Source organism: Prenolepis imparis, unplaced genomic scaffold, assembly GCF_030444845.1.
Source record: "Prenolepis imparis isolate NDT839.2.m4 unplaced genomic scaffold, iyPreImpa1.0 SCAF_10, whole genome shotgun sequence".
Lineage (NCBI taxonomy): Eukaryota > Metazoa > Arthropoda > Insecta > Hymenoptera > Formicidae > Prenolepis > Prenolepis imparis.
In genome coordinates, this window is record NW_028141168.1 from 5,289,076 (window position 1) to 5,312,460 (window position 23,385).

Here is a 23,385-nt window from a genome sequence, read left to right on the forward strand (position 1 = left end):
GTATATCCAGTGAATATTTGCATATGAATATCTATTGCATATCGAAATGTCCAATGGATTTCGGGATATCCGATAGTACTGCCATTATTTATTACTGTATGAAAAAACGTTTTATACAAAATTTGTTACGCCCTGTAACGTGGAAGCGAAATTATCGCGTTCATCTAAATAAAGTCCGTTCGAGTGAAAAATAATATAATATTCTCCGTCGCAAAAAAAAATGCATTATGTGATATATTTTTATTTTTCCGGGACACTGTGTTTCTCTTAAACGAAAAATTATTTATTCAAAAATACGAGATATATATGTATTTGTCATTCATGATCTCTACATATACAGGGTATTTCTAAATAAATGCGAAAAATTAGGAGATGATTCTTTGTCGAAAATTAAAGAGGTTTTCTCATAAAAAATTCCCCTTAATTTTCGACAAAAAATCATCTAAAGTTTTTCGCATTTATTTAAAAACACTCTGTATATATCTCTGCATATATAATTTCCGAACTCCACATCATCTTATATTCTTTCAATTATCACAAGTTAGCGCATGTCATTTTAGACATCCGACTCTTGCACTAATTTCCGATGCAGCACGAAAGAGCAAATATTATCCTTTCTCAGCGTGCATAAGTCGTAAATTCTGTATATCCTGAGGTGGGAGGTGACGTTACTTCCGCTCGCGGTCGAAAGTCGTCCAACAAGTACGGATTGTCGTTCGTCGCCGACCCAATAGAATTCATAATCGATGCTCGCGCGTGTCCATAAAGCCTCGAATGTATAACGCCCGCTATTATATATATACTACGTGTATAATGGTAACGGTCGAAATTATATATAATTCCTGAACGACAGGCTAACGAGAGGCAGTCATAGTCGTGCCATTGAATGCGCTTCTACACGCGACCTGTGGCCCATTTAACGGCGACGCATTTCGCGCCATTGTGATCCTGGGGAAGGCATGAATGAGGTCATCTTTCCGTGCGCGCGGTCGGTTTTACGGGAACATATGGATCGACCGAAGAGGATAAAGGGAGGGGGAAGAATATATGTATGAAAAGTCGCGTTAAATTTGTCGTTACATGTTCGCCGGTCGACCCGGAAACTAGGAAAACCCCCATCAATCGTGCTCTCAACCATTCACACATAACTATTCTCACTCAATTAGCGATTAAGCTCACTTTGTCCGAACCTCGTCCCTCGCCGGAGGCACAAAAGACCGTAAACCTGTCGATCGTTCGCTCTTAAACGTCGATCTACTCGACAAAAGCCCTGTCCTGTTATACGATCGGTGCAATTGTAATTGTGATAAATTTATTTGCGACTGATTAGTCGTGCACAGGGAGCGAATTTTTCTTGGCACGATGCCAAAAAGTTAAATAAATCTCGGTTCGAAAGATTTTTAGTTTTAATAAAATTCTTTCCTTCTGCTTCTCTTTTGTGTCCTGTGTACTAATTAGTTGAAGGAAAAGGTTTTTTTTCCTGGAAATTTATTTGCATTCTCATATACTATGTATTAAAAAAATATTAATTAATCAGCGGGATTGGAATTATTTTATATCGAATCTCGAATTTATAACATAGCTATTTCTGATAGCGATCTTATTTCACATATCGCAACATATTTAGGAAAAAAACTTTTAACTCTGATAATGCCATTGTAAAATTTTATTTATATTCAAGAAAATTGGATACTATGATTTTCAGCCAATGTGATAAATGTGATGTAGTATAAACTTTGTCTTCGTATAAGCAAGATTACTCTAGATTGGTATGTAAGAAAGTCTCTTGCAAAGTTTTGCAATGTTCTTCTGGAATATTGTAGCTCACCGAAGTCGTATTCGTAAGAAATAAGGTCAAAAAGTTGAACACAATTCCGATTTTGACACGGTTAAAGAAAGGAGAGTGTATCGTGTGTTGTGAAAAAGCACAAAAGTTTGATTATTCTTCTTCGAACTTTAAAAATATAACGTTAAGAATATACATATAAAAGTATACGGTAGAGAGAGACCACACACACACAAGTCTAAAAATATGAATTACTAGTGTTTAGAAAATATTATACACGAGATAATGATTGCTATTATCAACTAATCCATGTTGTTGCAAAGGCACGAAAAGCGTTGCAAACTTTCCTCTGGAATCTAGAATTAGTCATCTTTATGTTTAACTTCTTAAGACACAATTCTGTTCGTCACGACTTAAAGTTACAAAAATAAACGTGACGAATATATTCGTAACTTTTTATCTGCCGCTTTAACAAGCATATTCATCATTTCGTTTCTAGTGATTAGTGAATAATTTATATAAAAAATTAATAAGTTAAATGTGCTTTCCACTTTTTTCTTCTCTATCTTTCTCTCGCATATATTTGAAAATTTTAATTATTATATTTTTAAACTATAACTTATTAAACTATAAAAATTAAAATTATTACATTATTATTTATATTATATCTATATTTATATTAATAATTTACAATTTATATTTTTATTTATATTATGTCTTACGAAAAAATATTCTTTTAAAAAAATCTCTTTTCATATTTTTATAACAAGGTGCATATAAAATATAGAACAGTCTTATTTATAAAGCAATGACAGTATTTTTTCTGTCTTGTTTGCTCGTAAAAATATTATAATTAAAATATCATATTTCTTGTTCTCTTGCATATTCCCCGGAAAGATTTAATCCCCTCAAAGAGAGAGATTTATAAAATTCCAAGTAAGGAAGCACATAAAATTATCATAGTATATAATTAAATGTAAAGTACATACATATAATTGCTTAAATGACAAATTATTATTACATTTAACGACGATTTTATTTCGCGTTCCGCTCTTCTCCAGCTTCGGTGCAAATGACGAACAATTTGGTGATCCGGCCGAACTCTCGCGCCTTTGTAATCACCGGCCGAATAGAATTATCTCCGTCGCGCAGATCGACAACGCGCGCGAAAAGGGCGACCGAATGACGTATGTGTGTATGTGCGCGCGCGCAACGTTACATTAAAGCTGGCGCGCGTCGCACAGGAAAATTATAGGAAAGTCAATTGTGATCGTCCGATTCCCCGCAATCCCGCAGCACAATGGACCTTCGCCCCTGACCGCAGGCCGCCAGACAGGCGGGTCCTCGATTTTCTTTGTATCAGGTGACCTGACCCGCACTAACTTTCCGCGACACGCTTCAGTTTCAGCTGTTTCACCCGAGAGCTCCAGCTCCGGCGCGAAATGGTGCGGTCGGTCTCTCTCGCGACTCTCTCAAAAGGGCGAAACGAAAATACGGAGAGAGAGAATTGCCCGAGCCGAGGGGGTCCGAAAGGTCCCTTTTTATCCTATAAACTTCCACTTTGGCGCCCGCGCGTGGTCCACGCTTTCATTAAAAGCTAAGCCGTCGGTAAGCTGCATCGATATATCAGCTTTCTCTCTCTCTCTTTCTCTTTCGAACCCTCGATGGGGATTACGCAAAGAAGTTATTTAACCGGACAGTGGGATACTCGCAAAGGCACGAAAACGCTTATTGTCCTGTTAGCTCGCGACAGTACGATTTGGTACGATTTGGGTACGATTGGGTTGGACTTGGGCATAAGCGGAAACCTATTCTGGACCGCGGATAATTCGCGATTCGTGAAATCTTCGGGGGTGCTCTTTCGCCGACCTTCACGAAGAAAAGAGAACGATCTCGCGTTCTTTTATCGTGATTTATCGTTACGCTTAGCCTTTAAGAGGAGGATTTCGTTGTCAGTTTTGGGGTCTCGAGTATGATGTACGATGTGTCGTACGACGACTGGTGTGGCAACTTTTTATCGATCGAGCTATCATACGGTAGTTGCCAATAACGAGCGTTTAAGCGCTCGTCAATTTGCCCCCTTCCTCCCCCTCGTTCGTTGTCGTTCGAATTCGGGGGACCCTGCTCTCGGAGACTTTGGTCCGGAAACTTACTCCGGTCTCGATAGAATGGGATTCGTTAAGGGACGAGGCGCAAGTTTCCTCTCGCGTATTTTCCATGATGGAACTTCGACTCTCTCCTCCCTATATTCGCGCGATTCTTCCGAAGCGAAACCATTTAACTACGCGATAACATTATCACACGAAGGCCACGCAGACTGATCAATCTTGGTGAAAAAGGAAACATCGCCAGAGAAAGAGAGAAAGAGAGGCAAGCAAGACGCTTTAATAGAACTCCCTCCGGCCGGAGAAACGTACTCGAAACGTCTACGAAGGACGGCAGGTAGAATCTTCGATCGCATAGAGGTATACCTCTATACCTGCCTGCGCCGTTCGTTCTACACTTGACAAGGGCACGCCCGGAGTCCAGAAGACAAATGGCTCCTCGCCGTCGACCTTGCATACTCTCTCTTTCGCTTTCGCGGTGAGGGAGAAAAGGAAAAAGAAATTGAAAAGTGATTTGTATACTAATTCGTTTTGCGCAAGCCCATATAGGTGGGCGAGCATATTTCGGCGTTCTAGGCATACCTCTAGTCGTAGAATAGCCGTTCATTACGCCCTTTTGCGTGCGCACGCCGGATCTTAGTCACGTTGTTGAGGAAGCGATCGTGGCCGAGAAGTGCGATTCTAACTTTTACCTGAGTCCCATCTGCGAGATTTTATCTGAAATTGCGATTCTAAAGTGCGAAGACGTCTGTAATATTTTTTTTCTTTAGCTACTTTGTCTCGATATTTTTTTCTTGCTTATACGCTTCTTTAAAAGAGTCAGGGAGATTTACTAAAATAAAAATCTCGAATTTAGATTAATTTTAATTACTTGGTACAGAATCGAGAGTGTTCTGTGAAAAATTATTTTCTTTTTTTTAAACTGACGTACTAAATGGTTCTCAACTTTTACCATCCGCGTTCTGTCTGCGAGATTTTATCTGAAATTGAGATTCTAAAGTGTAACGATATATGTAATTATTTCTTTTTCTTTTTTTGTAGCGACTTTGCTCTGATATTTTTTTCGCCTACGCTTCTTTAGGAAGAGAACAGGAGGATTTAATAAAATAAAAATTTTGAATTGAGATTTTTATTTTAAATACTTATTAAACCAAGAAAAATGTATGCCTTGTGCAAAACTAATCAGTTTCAATAAAAAATTAATTTTCCTTTAAATTTGTTTTTATTTTTCCGTCTACAGCTTGAATAATTATTTAATTAAAAAAATATCTGTTACCATCTCTAAAATATCATCGTAAAATTTTTTTTTTTATAATACGGAAATAATTTTCTCTTCCGTATAAATCAAGATTTCGCGACGATACTCACAAGAGCACACTAGACTTGATTTGATGGCGATTTGAATATTTTAGATATTAAATTAAAGAGCATAATTGATTTAGTTTATGAGTCAAATTTCTCTTCTCGCCGGAAAAAATGCACGAACAAAATAAAAGATTGTTTCAATCTTGGTTTCAATCATTTTTTTAAGTGAGACAACGATCTCACTTGTCACTACTGTCAAACTTTAAATGACGTAAATGATGTTAAAAAATAATTTCATGATTTTATAACGCATTAAAATACTTAAAAATATGTTTTTTCGATTTAAAAAAAGATCATGACTTTTAATATGATATAGTTTCAATATTAGTAAAAAATTGACGTGAAAAAAAATTACCGAACAACTAATAATAATATGTGCTTCTTTTTTTGAGGATTTAAAATCGAAAATCATCATTAAACCAAGTCTAATGTGGGTCGAAAGACGAGGTGCACAAAGGGCTTTAGTTTTAGAAATAAAATAGTATATACAGAACCGGTATGTAAGTGCGCGGCTGTGCGGGACGCGATAGAGACACCGCGTTATTTTCATTCATAACATATGGAAACCCTCGCTCGGGTTCGCGTTAAGGCCCGGCGCTCTCGCGAGTATCGGCTCCCGGCGCGCTAACTTGCTTTATTGCGGAATCGAAGGCGAATTAACTCCGATATTTGTTAGCGCGTTGCCTAGCGTATAACCGTGAGCGTGCGGATCTGTGCGACGCGCAAATTGCAAATTAACTCTAACTCGTAAATTTGTAAATCACGTATTGTACGGCGTACGCTTTCGGTACAAAAACGGATACGTGTGCGCGGATAGACTAAAAAAAAAGGAATTATATTCTCGATTCGCTCTCTCACACACACACATGCATTGCGGTGTCGGAGATTATTATCGATTTATGCGTAGCAATGAGTCCGCCGAAAATTCGTCCGACAGAGAGACTCACCCTTGCGGTGAGTCACATCCGCTTCTTTTGCATTACGTAGGCGACCACGTTACGGGAAGAGAGGAAAGGGATGGGGGATGAGAGACGAAGCCGAATGGGCGTCCGCGTCGAGTGGGTATCGTAAGAAAAAGATAGTCAATGGCCGTCGTATTTTATGGCACCGGCATTTATATTCATAACTGTTCCGCGTCCCATCGATCGCGAAGAAGCGCGCGTGTAATTGCTCTCCTCTATAATATATATACATATGTATGAATATATGTATATAAAAGGAGAGCAATTTTCTATTATATAATTTTATATGTATATGTATTATTTTATATATATATATATTTTTTTTTTTAATTTTATATTATATATATTTTTTATATATTCTTTTATTATATATTATATATTTATTATATATTATTTTCTATTACATTATTTCATATATTATTTTATATATATTATTATTTTATATTATATTATTTTATTTTAACTTTATAAATATACATATGTAAATAATATATATCCTTTATATGTGTATTCGAGCATGCACACGTATCTTTACAAATATAAATACATGGATAAGAGGTTTTTAGCGCGTACAAGAGGAATCCATTAATATAGCAAATATTTTGCTATTAAGATTCGCGGTGCGGAAGAAGGGGTGACAAGAAAGGGGGGCACGAAATAAAGTATACAAATCACGCACGAAGTGTCTGAGGAGGACCGCGTAAATTTTTCAAGAGGCACTCCCTCTCGAGTAGAGACGTCCTCGTTTCGCGCAAGTTGTCGCCCGCCTTCATTGTTTAAGGAGAAGAGAAAGAGAAAAGGGGGGAAGAGAGAATCTCTCGAAGAAGAACACTAAAGGGCGGCGAGAGTCGGGTGTGCTAATAAAAAGAAGAGGGGAAGAAACGTCACAAGAGATGAAAAGCGGCGCGTATTAAAGGTCGGAATGGTACTTGAGAGAAAGAGGGGGGGGGGGAAGGGGGAGAAGCAACCCCCTCGGTGGATGATTGTACCTCACCCACCTATCTACCGCGTGGCATTTGTAGCTCTGTGGTAGAAAATCGCTAAAGGGCGAGAGAACGCTCTTCAAATTGACCAAACACACCGCGCGCGGAGATAAGTCGTTTAACGGCTTTACACCGGAAAGCCGCCCCCCTCCCCTGCCCCCTTCTGCCCCCCTGTACTCTGTACCCGTGACGCGAGAGAAACCGACGACGACGATACACGCGATGGATCGAGCTAAAAGCGCTATAAAAGCGCTCGTCTGTCTCACTCTCTCTTCAAATATCGCGCGCTGATGCCAGGTGCTATATTGTTGCACTCGATAAGATTAGTGGCGGGGCTTTGAGAAGCGCGCGAGCCGCCGTCATAAAACCGCATTGCTCCGCGAGTTACGTCACCCTCGCCTCGAGAACGAACGGATTCGTCACACGGTCTCGTTTGAAAAATTATTACGGCGTGCGAACTTCCGGCTTCTCTCTCTTTAAAGCCTTCCATTCTCGTGATATGTGGGAATTATTCCGAAATTTCGCGAGAATTTCACTTTAATAGAATTTCACTTTAATAGAATTCCCCGACTGAATTAGCAGCGCCGTTTCCTTGAAGAAAATACCGAGATATAATGTATATCTCAATATAGTTTTTATATATATTTAAGGAAACGGCGATTCTAATTTAGTCGGAGAATTTCTATTAAAGTTAAATTCTCGAGATTTTATATGTTATATACATATATAGAGTGTTTCAGGAGGAAAAAGGTCAGCATTCTAAAAAAGGACATGATTGTACACATCATTCTAAACAAAAAAAGTTTATATAAACATGTGTCCTATTCTAGATGGTTATAAAGATACAACGTGTTAAATTTTAAACTTACAATAAATTTTAATAATTAATAATTTAAGTTAAAATTAATAATAATTTTGGCATAAGTAAAAATGAGTCATTTTAATTACAATTACATCAGAAAAATTTTCAATTAACACACGATTATCAAACGTGATCTAATGTTAACATTTGTAACCATGGTAAACGCCGAAAATTTAATGTAATTATTTCATAGAATTTGATTCTACTAACAATAAGTTAATAAATATATTCATTCTTAAAATTGAACACGCTGTATCTTTATAATGATGTGTACAATCATATTCTAAAATACTGATTATTTCTTCTGAAACACTCTGTATATATAAAATAATAAAATAAAATTTCTCAAACTTTTACCTAAGAGATAGAACTCGAGCAAAACATGTTGGTTTTGATATCTTTTATCCATAAAATATTATATTCTCGAAGAAGACTGTATCCAATAAAATCCCTCTTAATAGATATTCTCAAGTGTTTCTAGAGAACATCCTTTAAAATTAAGAAATCTCGAAAATTTGACTTCAATAAAGATTCGCCGATTAAATTGGAATCGCGCCGTCTCCTTAAATAAAATGTCGAGATGTATATCTCGATAGTTTCCATATATAGGATGTCTCATTTTAAGTGATTTCCATCCATTCCTCCCTTAAGATAAAAAAATTCTTTCTTTTTAAATCAGAGTACTCTAAAAATAAGTGGAAAATTCTGAAAATAACGAGTCTATTCTATAAAAATGCTCTATAACGCTGTATCTCTGTAAGCTATAGAGTTTATAGAGCGAAAATTTTCTTACAGAATATACTAAGAATACAATTTTTTCAATACAACAATTGTAACTTTCCAAGTGAAGAATGGCAGACATGATTTTCCCTTCTCGATTCAAAGTACATAAAAATATTATAGACTGAGAAGAATGTTAGTCTTCGTGTCGGCCTTAAAGACACACTCGAGTCTCGTCATTACTTATCTATCGGATCGACGACACGTTTCGACTGTCACCGAACGTGAAAGACCGCTGGCGGTTTTCGCTGCTGTTACTTTTACAACCGGTCCGTCGTTCGAAACGTCAACCCCCGTCGCATCGGGGGCCCCTGGGAGTTTCGTTCCCGAGTATTGTGAGGAAGAGAGGTTTGCGCTCGTCGCCGGCTTATTTGACTCGTTTCGTGCTCGCGCGAGTACCACATTTCCACGCGCTTCCGACAGGAGAGTCCGCACCAAAGGGTCGGACATACACAATGGCGAACAGTCAGAGAGAGAGAGAAAGATAGAGAGAGATAGAGAGAGAGAGAATAGGACCTTCCGCCAGTATATACGGGATTCAGGGACATTGGCGGAAGATCGGAGAAACTTGCCGTAAAACACCACGCGTCGAACTGACAATAAGAGGGCAAGAGGGCTCGGCGACACTTCCGGGGCGACATTTCGCCGGCTATACGACGACAACGGGACAATGCAGCAGCCCACGGCACTGATATGCCAATCTCGGGGATGTAATACCGCGTGTCGATACGGATGTAGGTACGGATACCCCCTGTCGAAAATACCCTCGTCAGTCTCCTTTCGGGAAGCGAATCCCGGAATCCGGGAGACGACGAGGCGTCTTCCGGATCATTGGCTCATACTGTCGAGACGTGACTGTAAGCGTACAGTCGGCTTTCCGTGCTCGTGAGAAGCCGTTCTTTCGCGAATCGCAAACGTACGCATAAACGATTTATTTTTTTTTTTTAATAATTGTAGATCGAAAACATAATTAAGAGTATTTTAATCGTCTAACTTATATGTATATACACACATCCTGCCATTATTTCTTATCCGTATCGTACAATTTGCTTGCTCAAAAATATGTAAGATTCAAAGAATATTTTTAGTTATTTTAATTATTTTTATAATTAATTTTGTAAAATAATGGTAGAAAAAATAATGAAAAATATTTTAGTCGTCTAACTTATATATACATCCATTGTTTCTTATCCATAGAAAAATATGCGATTCGAGGAATGATATTTTTAGTTATTTAAATTATTTTTTAATTATTTTTTTTTTAATAATTCTAAATTGAAAAACTGAAAATATTAACAGTATAATTTAACTGAATATAGTTTTCAGATTGCACGTGCGTAGATATAATAAAGTATATGCGCTTTTAATTCCAAGCATTGAACTTCAAAAGAAATTAAATGTTTTTAATTATTTCACGTTTTGCGTCACACACGTTTGTGTATTGTGCATTAATTACGTATACATTAATTATTTCTTATCCATATCACACAATTCGCTCGCTTTAAAAATATACGATTCAAAGAATGATATTTTTATAGTTTATTTAAATTATTTTTCAATTAATTTTTTTTATATAACTGTAGGTCTAAAAACTAATTAAAAAATAATTAAAAGTATTCTAGTCGTCTAATTTAATACAGATTGCATTTGCATAGATAAAACAAAGTGTATAGCCAATTCTAATTCCAGGCATTAAACTTCAAAAGAAATTAAATATTTTTAATTGTATATTATTTTACGTTTTCTGTGTCAAACAAAACACGTTTTTGTGCATGTTTCTTATTTCTTTATTTTGCTAAGTAATTTGCTGTTATTAAGCGTTTCGAAATTAAGAAAAGAACTGTATACAAGGCTAATGTATACGCAATTACTAGAAAATCTATATTTTTAGCTTCTGAAAGTTGAATCAATTTAATGACAATGTAATAACTTAGAGGAGAACGAAAATGAATGGCAATAATTACTATATTCTTTTTGATAATTCATCTGCCTGTGAAATTAATGAATCTAGTTGACAATGACATAGATATGAGAACAATGGAACATAGAGATAATCTCATAATACGAAGTGTTAATATTTTTAGCTGAATGCTTTAAAATCCGAATAATTTTAATGGAGAATAACTTGAGAGATGAAAGTACGCGAGACAGATTGCTATTCCATTTTAATTTCGTCGACATAAAATTTCCGCTAGTCTCAGCAGTACTTTTCACACTGCTGTCCTTAACTTTTAAAGTGCGTCTTTCTCTCTCCCTTTCTTCTTTTTTTTTTTTTTTTTTTATATATGTATATACTTTTCTTTGCTGATTTTCCTTCAGAGCGTAGAGCTGCTGTCATCTTCGCATTTTGATTAACGATGCAACTCTTTTTCGACGCGCTCATAATTGACGTTTAGATACAATCTCCTTCGTAATACATGCCATAAAGTTTATCGCGTAGTTTGTGCAACGTGTAGAAAATTATAATGAGCGAAAGGGTAACTAGACGTAGAGAGCGTCTACTGTAATTAATTTAGAGGCGCGGCGCCTTTTCAAACGAACGCACGAATAAGTAATCGATCCGGAAGAAAATAAATAAAATTTATATATATATAATATATATATATAAAGCGTACTCTCGCAATATTACAATTAACTCGGGCGTAATTACGAAACTAATAATTAAGAAAGTCGACATCCTTCCCCTTGATGTTTAGTCACTCGTTAGGTCTCCGCGTCTCTGGCGATATATTTTCTTGCAGGAATTTCCGAGAGCATCGATTATACCAGTCCGGTTCTCTCTCCCTCTCTCTCTCTGGTTCAGGCTTATTTACCTGCGTGGCACGTACGAAAAACCCGACTACTCGACTATTCGAACAGACCCACGTCACTCTTGTTTCCTCATCACGAGTGACTTTCAAACACCATTAGATTACGTATGCGAGCGAGTAGTTGTAAAGATTAGTGCGGAAAAAAAATTAATGCTCAGACATCGATCATGAACCGCGGTTCATTATCTGCTGTTCTAGACAGCAATCTATGTAAATGAGATGGATATATATATATATCTGTTCTCCTGAGATATCCTATCTATTTAGAAAATTAAGTGTTTTGAAATTTTCAAAAAATGTGGAGAGGAGCTTATATTAATATATATAATATATGTATTCTTCTAATAATACATAAATTATAAAAATTTATTTTTTATATTTGCTCTCTCTTTACGTTAAATAAAAAAATTTTTACAAAATTTATTAAACATTTAATCAATTTCGCAATTTTTTCAATTATAATATAATTTTGTATAATAATAAAATTTTTAATTACAATATAATTTACTTGTTCAAATTACAGATGAAAAATAGAAGAGATTATACCAGATATTATTACACTTTAGGATCGTAAAAATTTTTGCGAAATTTTTTAATCAATTTCGCATTTTTTTCTATTATAATATAATTTAGTATAATAATTCGTCATTTAGCATAATAATTAAATTTTTAATTATAATATAATTTAGTTGTGCAAGTTGTAGACGAAAAATAAAAGAGATTATTCCAGATATTGTTGCACTTTAAAATCGCAATTTCAGATAAAATTTTACGCAGTTGGGACATGCGCGCTTAAATAGATGTTGGAAATATACTTTGGTTACGCTTATATGATTAAAATATGAGGATTATATAAATAATATCAATTTTACATATATATTCTCTTCCAATAATATATAAATTATAAAAATTTATTTCTCTTATATTTACTATCTCTCTTTCTTCTCGTTCTATCAAAAAAGAAATTGTTTACAAAATTTTTAAACATTGAATCAATTTCTCAATCTTTTCAATTACAATATAATTTAGTATAATAATTAATTTAGCGTAACAATAAAATATTCAATTATAATATAAATTAATTCTTCAGATGGTAGACGAAAAATAGAAGAGATTATTTTCCAGACACTGTTGCACTGTAGAATCGCAATGTCAGATGAAATTTCGCGTAGTCGGAATAATTAAACAAAAGTTGGAGGAAATACACTTCGCGGGGGGGTTACGCTTAGGATTTAATATAGGGGCTGCAAATAATATCTATTGTCGCGAATGTATATATCACACACACGCACACACCCCTCTCTCTCTCTCTCTCTCTCTCTCTCTCTCTTCATAGTGCTTACGCAGGTGACGCGCGTCACGTTGCGCGTCGCGTAGCGCGACAACGGCAATGCGACGATTTTCCGGCGCTCCGTCGTGTAATTAACACAACTGTAACGCCGCAATGTTGCGGCCGAAGTTTCAGGAATGTGGAAGGCGGGTCAAGTCTATTACGCGGCGCGCACAGCCGGCAATGGCAGACTAATTACTAAAGCTGCGAGAGCGGCTGCTGATGCACGCGTTGCTGCAACATCGTTCGTGTGTCGTCATCGTCGTTTAGCCCACCGTCGCGATTATTACGTCTCGGTTCTCTCTCTCTGTTTTTAAGTGGGACATGTACATACAGAATTCCGGTCGCGGAAATGACGACGACGACGATAATGATGAGGGGTAATGGGCAGCAGCCGCAGGTAGGCGGACGTCAGGAAGAGACGTAGCTCTCTCTGGTCTCTCTCTTCGTCGTAAAATCATAACCGCCGATGGAAATTCGGTCGAGAGCTGTGCTAACAGCAGCAGCAGCAGCGGCAGCGGCAGCTGCCGCTGCTGCGACGACGAGAATTCCGAAACGCAATCAATTTATCAGCGGCGGGTGCGCGAACGTGACCAGACTTAAGCATATGGCCGATTTAACGACGTCGGCCTGGGAGAGGGATCCATGACTACTCTTAGCGCCGGGAGATTATGCGTTCATGCTGTTCCTGGAATATATTTTCTGCGCCCGACACACACACAAGCGAGAGAGGGAAAGAGAGAGAGAGAGGCGCGAGAAAGAGAGGAATGACTCCAATTATGCACCGCACCAGCAGCGAATTTGTTACGGCGCGCATTGTAACCGAACATAACAATGAGAAACGCCGTATTCCCCTCCCCCTACCCCTCCTTTCTTCGACGAGGGTAGAAATTTTCGAATTACCCGGCGTATTCCCGTCGGGATTGCGATTCGATTTTTCTGTCATCGGCAATCACGTGATTTTGGGAACGCGCAATTATTGACAGTCCCACATGTATTTTAAAGGAGACGCGTTTAAAAATTTTGTTTCAATAAGAAAATTTGATTCTTTTGTATGAAATGGCGTTTGAAATAGATAATTTATACTGTGCGTTCCAGGACGGAAATATGACATAATGTAAGAGAAATGTGTTAAGAGTGGATATAAATATAACAGAATGACGATGAAGTTAGAGGAAATTCATATATATTGCATAATCTACCCTTGGACAATTTATAATCCGCGCGAGACAGAAATCTATTTATAATTATATATGTGAAATATATCTTATAATATTATTATAAGCGTATTTTAGATAATCTCAATTTATGTCGAAATTAAAACAAGACATCTGGTATATATTTTATTGTATTGTACGAGTATATACTGATATATGTATTCTGATATGCATAATATACATATTTACATCTTGAAATATTTTCTCTGTTATCTGTTACAAAATACAAAATTATAATAGAATTCTATATTCTTACATTTTTTAATTATAGGTAGAATTATATATAGATCAATTAAAGTGACCTTTAAATAAGAGATTTTAAATAAGTAATTTTATCTTTAGGATTTAAAGAGAGCTTATTTAAAGATTACTTAATCTTATTTAAAAATGTTATTTAATGAATTCATTTCACATCTTACATATATTAGGAAAAGTTGAAATATTGATTTTTAAATATTTAATTTTTTCTTTTACACAATATTTTCGTTATTTTTTTATATCTATTAAAAGTCTACAAGAATTCTAATTTCATAACTAATGAAAAAGCTATAAATGAGAAATTTGTGAAAACTTATTATTTAGGGATCCGAATGTATAAGAATATAAAATTATGAATAAAATTCTATATCTAAAATTTTATCGTGAATTATATATAAGTTGTCTAAAGCGATTTCCATGTTATAAAATTATAGATAGATTTCTAATTCGTGAGAAAATTCTATAGATAGAATTTTCTCACGAATTATGGATTAATTGAAATGGTTTCTAAATAATAAATTGTGATTTTAGTTTATTTAAAGAAAGCTTATTTAAAGATTATTTAAAATATTGTATATCTCAAAAATCTCATTTAATAAAATACTTTCCTACGTTTTATTGTTACGAGGAAAAGTTTTGATTTTTAAATAATATTTAATCTTTCTTTTTACAATTTCTGTTATTTTTGATATTAATTAAACGTTTACACAAGAATTCTTTATAGTTACTGAAAAAGTTATGAATAAGAAATTTATGAAAATTAACTTACTATTTAGGAATCGAACGTATAAAATATAAAATTATAAATAGAATTCTATATCTAAAATTTTATCGTAAATTATGAATCGTCTAAAGCGATTTTCACATTATAAAATTATAGATAGATTTCAGTTCCGAAGTTTCTCACAAATAATAGTTTAGTTAAAATAATAGATTGTGAAAGATTTCATCTTATTTAAAGGTTATTTTAAAATACTTGTAAAAATTTTATTTAATAAAATACTTTCCCGCATCTTACATATATATGAGAAAAAGTGAAAATATTGATTTTTAAATATAATATTTAATCTTTTACGCAATTTCCATTATTCCTTTTATTAATCAAAAGTCTACAAGAATTCGAATTTCGTAGTTAATAAAAAAGCTATGAGTGAGTAGGTGTGAAAATTTACTATCTAGAAAATCGCTCGTTGCCGAACAATAAAATCGATCTGACCAGGGGGAGACTGGCCTCGCTGAAGTTACGAATAGGGCGCCATTCGCGCGAAAGGGATGCGAAACGTGTATATACAATATATCGTGCCCCGAAGATCGCATTGTGCGAGAGATCGGTTTGAAAAGACACAAATTTTTCGAGGACCTCCTCTCTACCCCCGTGGGATCCTTCGTCCCCCGCGTATCTAGAACGGAAGATGCCGGGTGCGGATTCTTTTCAAAGAAACTCGGAGAACCGTCGTCGTTTCGCGGTAGAAAGGGGACGAGACCGGCTCTCCCCCCTTCTTTTTACGTCGACCATTCTCATGCCCGGCTTCCTCCTTAACGTTCCTCTTGTTATTTCAATTGCCGTCTCTCTTACCTGTCACCGTAGTGTCAGTCCGGCCGCGGCGTCTGAAAAGAGCAAGGCAGCAGAATTTTCCCCGTCCATTGAAAGTAAGATAAGCGTGAGTGGGATATTCGATGCCTCCGAGAAGGAGAAAGGGGGTGACAGGGGGGGAGGTAGCTGTCTTCTCTCCTTCTCTCGCTCGGCTGCCTCTCCTCCTCGGAAATCCGCAAAATGGAGCGCGCGCGCAATGCCTATCATAACATTCTCGTTTTACGGCAACAATGCGAAGGTAACAAGACGTTTTGCCCGAAGGACATCAAGCGTGAAAAAATAACGCGCGCGGATGATTCGCGGGACGGGAACCGCCGGGGAACCCGGAGAAAAACAGCCGCATAATTTCGCGAGCTGCACGAAAGGTATATATACAGGGTGTGCCGGATCACCCGTTAATGGCAGATTCTCGGGATTATTTGGAAACGACTTTTCCCCGGTGAAAATGTCGAGGTACCAATCATTTTCGAGTTATAATAAGGTTGATTGAAAATAGGGTTTTCTCGCCAAGTCTTGTGGAAATAAAATATTAACAAAACTACATTTTTTAGTTAATTTCAAGTCGAATTTAAGTTAATAGAATTTTAATTTAAGGCTTAGTTATGTGATAAAGATATATGATGGTAAAAATTGGGTGCTTGCAAAAAATGATGACGTCCTTTGACATTTTCGTTTAGGAAAAATTGTCCCCAAATAATCTTGGGAATCTCTTATTAATGGGTTCAAGTCTGGGACACCTTATATAGTTATATATAATATACGTGCATGTGTAGCGGGTGTAATTCTATAATATTACGGAGCGTTTTCTAGAATTTCTCTGTGTTTGGATCGACGTCATTTCCGAGGAAAAGAGAAAAGGGAAAATCTACCCCCTATTTACGTTATTATATTTCAAAATTTATTCACGCACCTTTTTTCTCTTTAGTTATAGAATGAGGGAAAATATAGAGTACTATTTTTCAAGATCAACTAGCTTATTCGTATACATCACGTGAAAGCAGACGGATGGCTGCGAGATATGTAAGAACCGGAGAGCGCGTATACTTTTATAAAAACAATGATGAAATTTTTAAACGTTTCCATTTCCTCTATATATTTTCTCCGTGAATATATTTTTGTCTTTTTTTTTGTTTCGTCAGAAATTTCTAAAGTAGCGTATGCGCGGTCTCCATCTCTCCTTCTTTCTCTCTCTACTCTTGTTTTTGCGACGGCAACGCGTTCAATAGGAAAATAGCGTAAAAGATAGAGACCAAATTCGAATATATACAAAAAAAGCACACGACTGCCGGGGTCCGGCGCGGGAGAAAAAGAAATTACACGCGCGAAATAGCCCCGTTTCCGGATATAATCAAATTGTGAAAAATTGTGCGGCGAATATTTCGAGGGTATCGCGAACTGGACCAAAAAAAAGGGGCAAAAAAAATGAACGGTGAATGAACGAAAAGTCGAAACGCGATATATTCCCGCTCCTCGCAAACGGGAATAGACCGTCATTAGGGTCTTTGAGCCCGCGGACGAAATTACGCTCTCGCGGATCTCCGCGTATGATCTGCGCTTTATTATATCCACTGTGTAATTTTCATTCCGTCCGTTCCACTTCGGACTGCGTGCGTGTCTTCAGTCCGTTAGATACTTTTTTAATACACAGTCCCCCGCGGCGTTTTCTTTCCGAGATGCTCTCTCTCATCCTACGTCGTTCTTATTTAATATTCCCATCCTAATTCAACTGATGAGCGCGAAACTACCTTTACAATAAGAAAAAGACTAATAGGTTCTAACAGAATCTACAACGGATACCATATGTATTCTAAGAATTATAGCAATTTAACCCTTGCGTCAATGAATGGGTACCCAAAGGAACTTTAAATGCTTAAAATCTGTCGGAATTTTCCGTCGAAACAAAAAATACAAAGGACTTTTGTATTCAGTGACCTACTAAAATATAACGGGAAAGAATGCTCGATGTCCAACAGATGCTGTAAAGAAACAGTTAAGTTACGTTAGGTTACGTTAGAATCGAAGGACAACTTATAGGATGTTAGGTGCTATTTTGAGAGACTCCAGATTACTTTTTTAATACACGGTCCCCCGCGGAGTTTTCTTCCCATGATACTCTCTCGTCCTACGTATATATATGTATGTTGTAACTAATTTTACAATAAGAAAGAGACTAATAGATTATTCTAACTAACAGAATCTAAGACGGATACCGTATGTTCTCTAAGAATTATAGCAATTTAACTCTTCTGTCAATGAACGGATACCCAAAGAAACTTTAAATGCTTAAAATGTGTCTTTCCTTCGAAACAAAAAATACAAAGGACCTTTGTATTCAGAAACCTACTAAAATATAACGGAAAAGAATGCTCGATGCCCAGCAGATTCTATAAACTATAAAGAAACAGTTAGGGTTAGGGTTAGGGTTAAGGTTAGGGGTTAGGTTACGTTACGTTACGTTAGAATCGAAAGACAATCTATAAGACATTAGGTGCTATTTTGAGACTCCAGATAAAAAGCTATATAGTTCCTGGGGTCTCCAAATTGGCACTTGCTTTGTTAGGTTAGGCTTAGGTAAGGTTAGATTTGTCGCAGTGCAATATGTCAAAAGAAACACAAGCTGAGTTTCGATATTCACTGGCAGTACTGAAAATCTATAGTGTACGTGACGTAAACTATAGATTTACAGTACTGGCAGTGAATATCGAAACTCAGCCACAATTGATACCCTGATAGATTGGATGGAAAGGTAGAAAATTATATTAACAGAAGGGTTAGGGTTAAAATGATGAAACTAGTAACACATTACACTTACGCGCAAAGGGAAATAAAGTTGCAACGAAATTAAATTTTATCATGAGAGAGAGAGGAAGAAAGAAAGCGATGGAGAAAGATGAAGCCTCGACTTCAATATTTCCTTTCTAGTTGGATAGTCCGGGCATGTAACCGTAACAGAATTTCTAAGTACAAAAATTTAAGAAACCTCCATGGCCCCTCTTTCGTGGCGCGCGGTGTACGAATAAAACCGAAGAAAGTTCCGATTGATTTTTCAAGCTGAATTCACAAGCCCTCATAATCCAAAGTTTCAAGAGAGAGGAACGAAGTGCGAAGCGAAATGAGATCTCGCGGTGGAGATAGCTGGAGATGGGAACCGTGGAAACAAAACTAACGTCGTTAGCGTAAATTTTAAAGAAAATAGAGAGGGGAAACTCTATTTCTCTTATGGACCTTCCCTGGCTTTAATTAATAACCAGGTATATATATTTGTGCATTCATTTGTACAAAGAGAGAACTCGTACGCACCCCGGGGGAGAGAATAAACGTTTTACGTCTAATATATTTACTCGTTCCAGAGTATATATTTACATTTATGGAAAATAAGTGCCCCGTGCAAAATCCTCTTTACTTAAGGAGATACTCTCCTGCGGAGATACTCTCCTCCAGTCGCTATTTTTCAAAGATTAAAGTTAAACAATTTCGCATCTCTGATTTGAATTAAAAGTACTTAAATAATTGGTTCAAATTGGAACTAATGTATTTAGCTCGCGCTGACAGTTCAGTCTAAAATTTACAAGTAACCTTGTAACCTTTGTAACGCGATTTAATATGGTAACATGTCAAATTGGAATATTTAATGAGCTCGCGATACATGAAATCGATCCCTCTTCGAAATCTCGCAAATTAATGAATCATTATTGAACTGAGTTGCCTTGATGAGAGAGAGAGAGAGAGAGAGAGAGAGAGGGAGTCTCGACGATCCCTTTCGAGCTCCTGTGCGATACACTATTTACAGCGGAAATGCCGTCATCGTCGTCGTCGACGTCGTCGTCGGCAATTGCCTTCCGCGTTTTCATTCTCCCTTTGACATTAATTCTCGTGCTCTCGGGGAAATTAATTGGCGTTACACCGCGGAATATGCATGCCGAGTGCTGTCGTAATTAATAAGGCACAGTAACGGTGGAAAACGAGCCGGGGCGGAAGCCGGCTTGCGGCGGTGGCGAATGATTAGCGCGCCGGAAATCACAATGCGACAGGAGGGTGGAGGGGGGGGGGGTCACAAGATTCTCAGCGAGAAACACAACGATCCGTTTTTACACACAATGTCGCGTCCAGCGTCTCTTTTTATCGCAGCGCGACGAGGAAAAGGGATGAGAAAAAGAAAAAGAAGGGGCGAGTGGGGGAGGAAAGAGAGCGGAAGCGGAGGAGCGCAAGCATTGTTCGCGTCGCGAACAGAAATTGGCGAAACGAGGATTACTTTACATGACGGTGTGTAGCGGTCGCGAGCATTAGACAGGTGTTACGATGCAGCCAGAGTAATCTCGGTAACGGAGTCGCGTCCCGAGGTGCAATAATCGTTAGAGAACGCGCATAATTACGGCTGTGTCGCGTATAGCGCACAGTTTGCATAGCGTTTCGTTACGGAAATCTGCGATTTTACGATCGCGACACGACGCGGCGCAAAAATGGCGCCCAACGTACGAAATGTCGTGATTTTACTTTTGCGAAAAAAAAATATAATATGTATGTATATTAGGGTAGACAATTTTAATATCCCACTCTAAATACTTTTTTTCCACGGCTTTTGCAATAAAAAAATGTTCGATTTCAAGGAGAACACAAGACAGCGATATTAATTTGTTTGCAAATGGCGCCATTTTCGAAAAATTGATTAATTATCATTTTTTAAATAAAATTGTGATTTTTTAAAATAAAAGTTGTAAATCAAGATAAATCTAACCATATGTATTAAGGGTTTTCTTGAATTTTCACGAGTTATATATTTTTTGTAATTTTGGAATATTAATGTTTCGCATGTTGAGAAATATACTTGTAAAACAGATGTGAGACCTCCCTAGAAGCACTTTCCTAGATACATAAGCATATCCCTTTTCAGCAGCTCTGAAATTATTTCCACAACCTCACCACTTTGATCATATCTACTATATCTCTCGCGATGGATAATCCATTTTGATCTCATTAAAGTGATTTAATACTATTAATACGATAATCATTGAATATCACTATTAAAAAACACAAAATAATTTAATTCGAGCAGAAAGTACCTCTCGACTTTGTTTGCGCGAAACATTAATATTCCAAAAATTAAAAAATTCTGTAACTCATAAAAAACTTAAGAAAATCCTTAACTAATCATATAGTTGGATTTGTCTCGATAAGATCTACAACTTTTGTTGAAAGAAAAAAATTAGATTTTATTTGTAAAAAGTAATAATTAGTGAATTTCTCAAAAGTATCTTCATCTGTAAACAAATTGATATCGCTGTCTCTCGTTCGACTTTAACGAAATATTTTTTTGTAAAGGGCGTGAGAAAAAAGGATATTTAAGGGGTCAGACATTAAAATTGCCTGTGTATATATATATATAAATATATATATAGAGAAAGAGGGGGGAGAGAAGGGGGCAAATCTTTTTATCAAGGCAAGCGTTTTCCGTTTCAATCCATCCATCCGCGTTTGCGATATCGGTGAGAGAGGAGCTCTCTGTAGGTTGTAGATCCAAGTTTACTCTCGTGTAATGGCCTCTTGTTCGCGATACCATATACTCGGATCGCCTACGCGGCCGAACTTTGCCATACACGGATGGTCACGTGTAATTGTGCGCGAAATACGCGTGTTGTAAACGCGGTACAATTGAAACAGGAGCGATGTAGAAGCAAACGCATCTCGACAGTTATTCGATTATCCGTGCGAAAAAATCGCAAATGCGCTAATTAACTTCGAAAGCGTGCGCGTTGCGTTATATACGCATGGGCTCGGAAAAATATGTAATTTTCGTTCACAAACATATACATATATATATACATATGAACGAAAATTGCATATACATTTTGTTCATATGTATAAATTTAAAAATGCCAGGACTATAAAAAATTACCTTTATACGCATATATACATATATAATACATATATAATACATATATATACATATATACATATATACACATATATACACATACACACACACACACACACATATATATATATATATAACGAAATTTAAAAATGCCAGAGGATTTATAGAAAATTACTATTTTATATATAATGGTAATTTTTTATGACTCCTCTGGCATTTTTTAATTATGCCACGTGAAATATTTTTTGTCGAGTTTCACACACGAGAAATTTATATAAATATATTTGTAAAAAATCGACGAGCGTGTGTATGAAATATATATTTCTGCTATTTATAAAAATCGTGATTATTTAGCGGACGAAAAATACGGATAAAATGCAAAAAAACGAAGAATTTTATAATTCATTATTTTGATATTTCCCAATTTTTTTTTGTTTCGTGTTTAGAGTCGAGGAAATTTTAGTTAAAAAAAATGCTACTGCGCACCGAATGAATTCGTATATATAGGTGTGTGTGTATGTGTGTGCTTTACGTTAAATTGCGAAAAATGGAACGAGTGTATTACAAGTGGAAAATCAAGATCGAAGATATCTCTGCTCTAATCTGGAAAAATACTATAGAGAAACTGCAACAACATGTTAAGATTAAAGCAACCAGGTGTTTCGTGACTCGCGTACAAATAAAAAGAGGGGAATTTTATTTGTTCAAATACGCGGTTACTTTTTCTATCTTTACTATACTGAAGAACAGAGTATCGATTATTACGGTGTATCGCGTATTTCTTTTTTTTTTAATTTGTATATATTTTATATAAAATTCATTTGCGCGCAGCATTTATCGTAACGTCAATTGAGTACACTCTCTTCCTCTCTCCCTCTCGTGTGGGACACATCAAAATGGCTCTTTACAAAATGAAATCTAAAGCTTTCAATTGCGCGTAAACAACGCACGTCTGCCACTCATTAATGCGACAAACTCGCACCATTATGCGCGCGGAAGGCGAAAGGTAACGCGGTGAAAAACGAGCGATAATGAAACTCTCGGCTTTAAAATGTACTCGAAACGAAAACTCGATTACAGGTGCATATAAATCTGCCGAACGTCGATTAAATTCCGCGCGTGCGCATTAAAAAGTGGTCGAAATTATGGGATTTATTGCGCTATTCGAGACCCGACTTGGCACTTATGCGAGAAGGATGAAGAGAGAGAAGGATCAACCCCCGAAAGAGATTCTTCTGCCTCTCCGACACCCTTATCTCTCGATAGCGGTACACATGCACCGTGCATGTTTGCCACTCGGGGTGCATCGGTCGAGTGTGCGATGACGTCTTCTCCTCTTTTTTTCCCTTTTTTCTCTCTCCTCGTTGCAACGACGGTCGAGGTTGTCCCGCGGCGGCAATATTTTGCGCGCATGATTGCGACAAAAAGCCGGGGAGACCTCGAGTGGTCCCGGGGTGCGCG

The 23,385-nt window shown here is 36.7% G+C and overlaps 1 protein-coding gene across 1 annotated transcript in view; it reads left to right on the forward strand.

Annotated features, from left to right (window-relative positions):
- The window catches only part of Toll-6 (Toll-like receptor 6), an 80,718-nt gene that overhangs the window by 4,877 nt on the left and 52,456 nt on the right, over positions 1-23,385 (forward strand). The gene's annotated exons all lie outside the window — the stretch shown is intronic.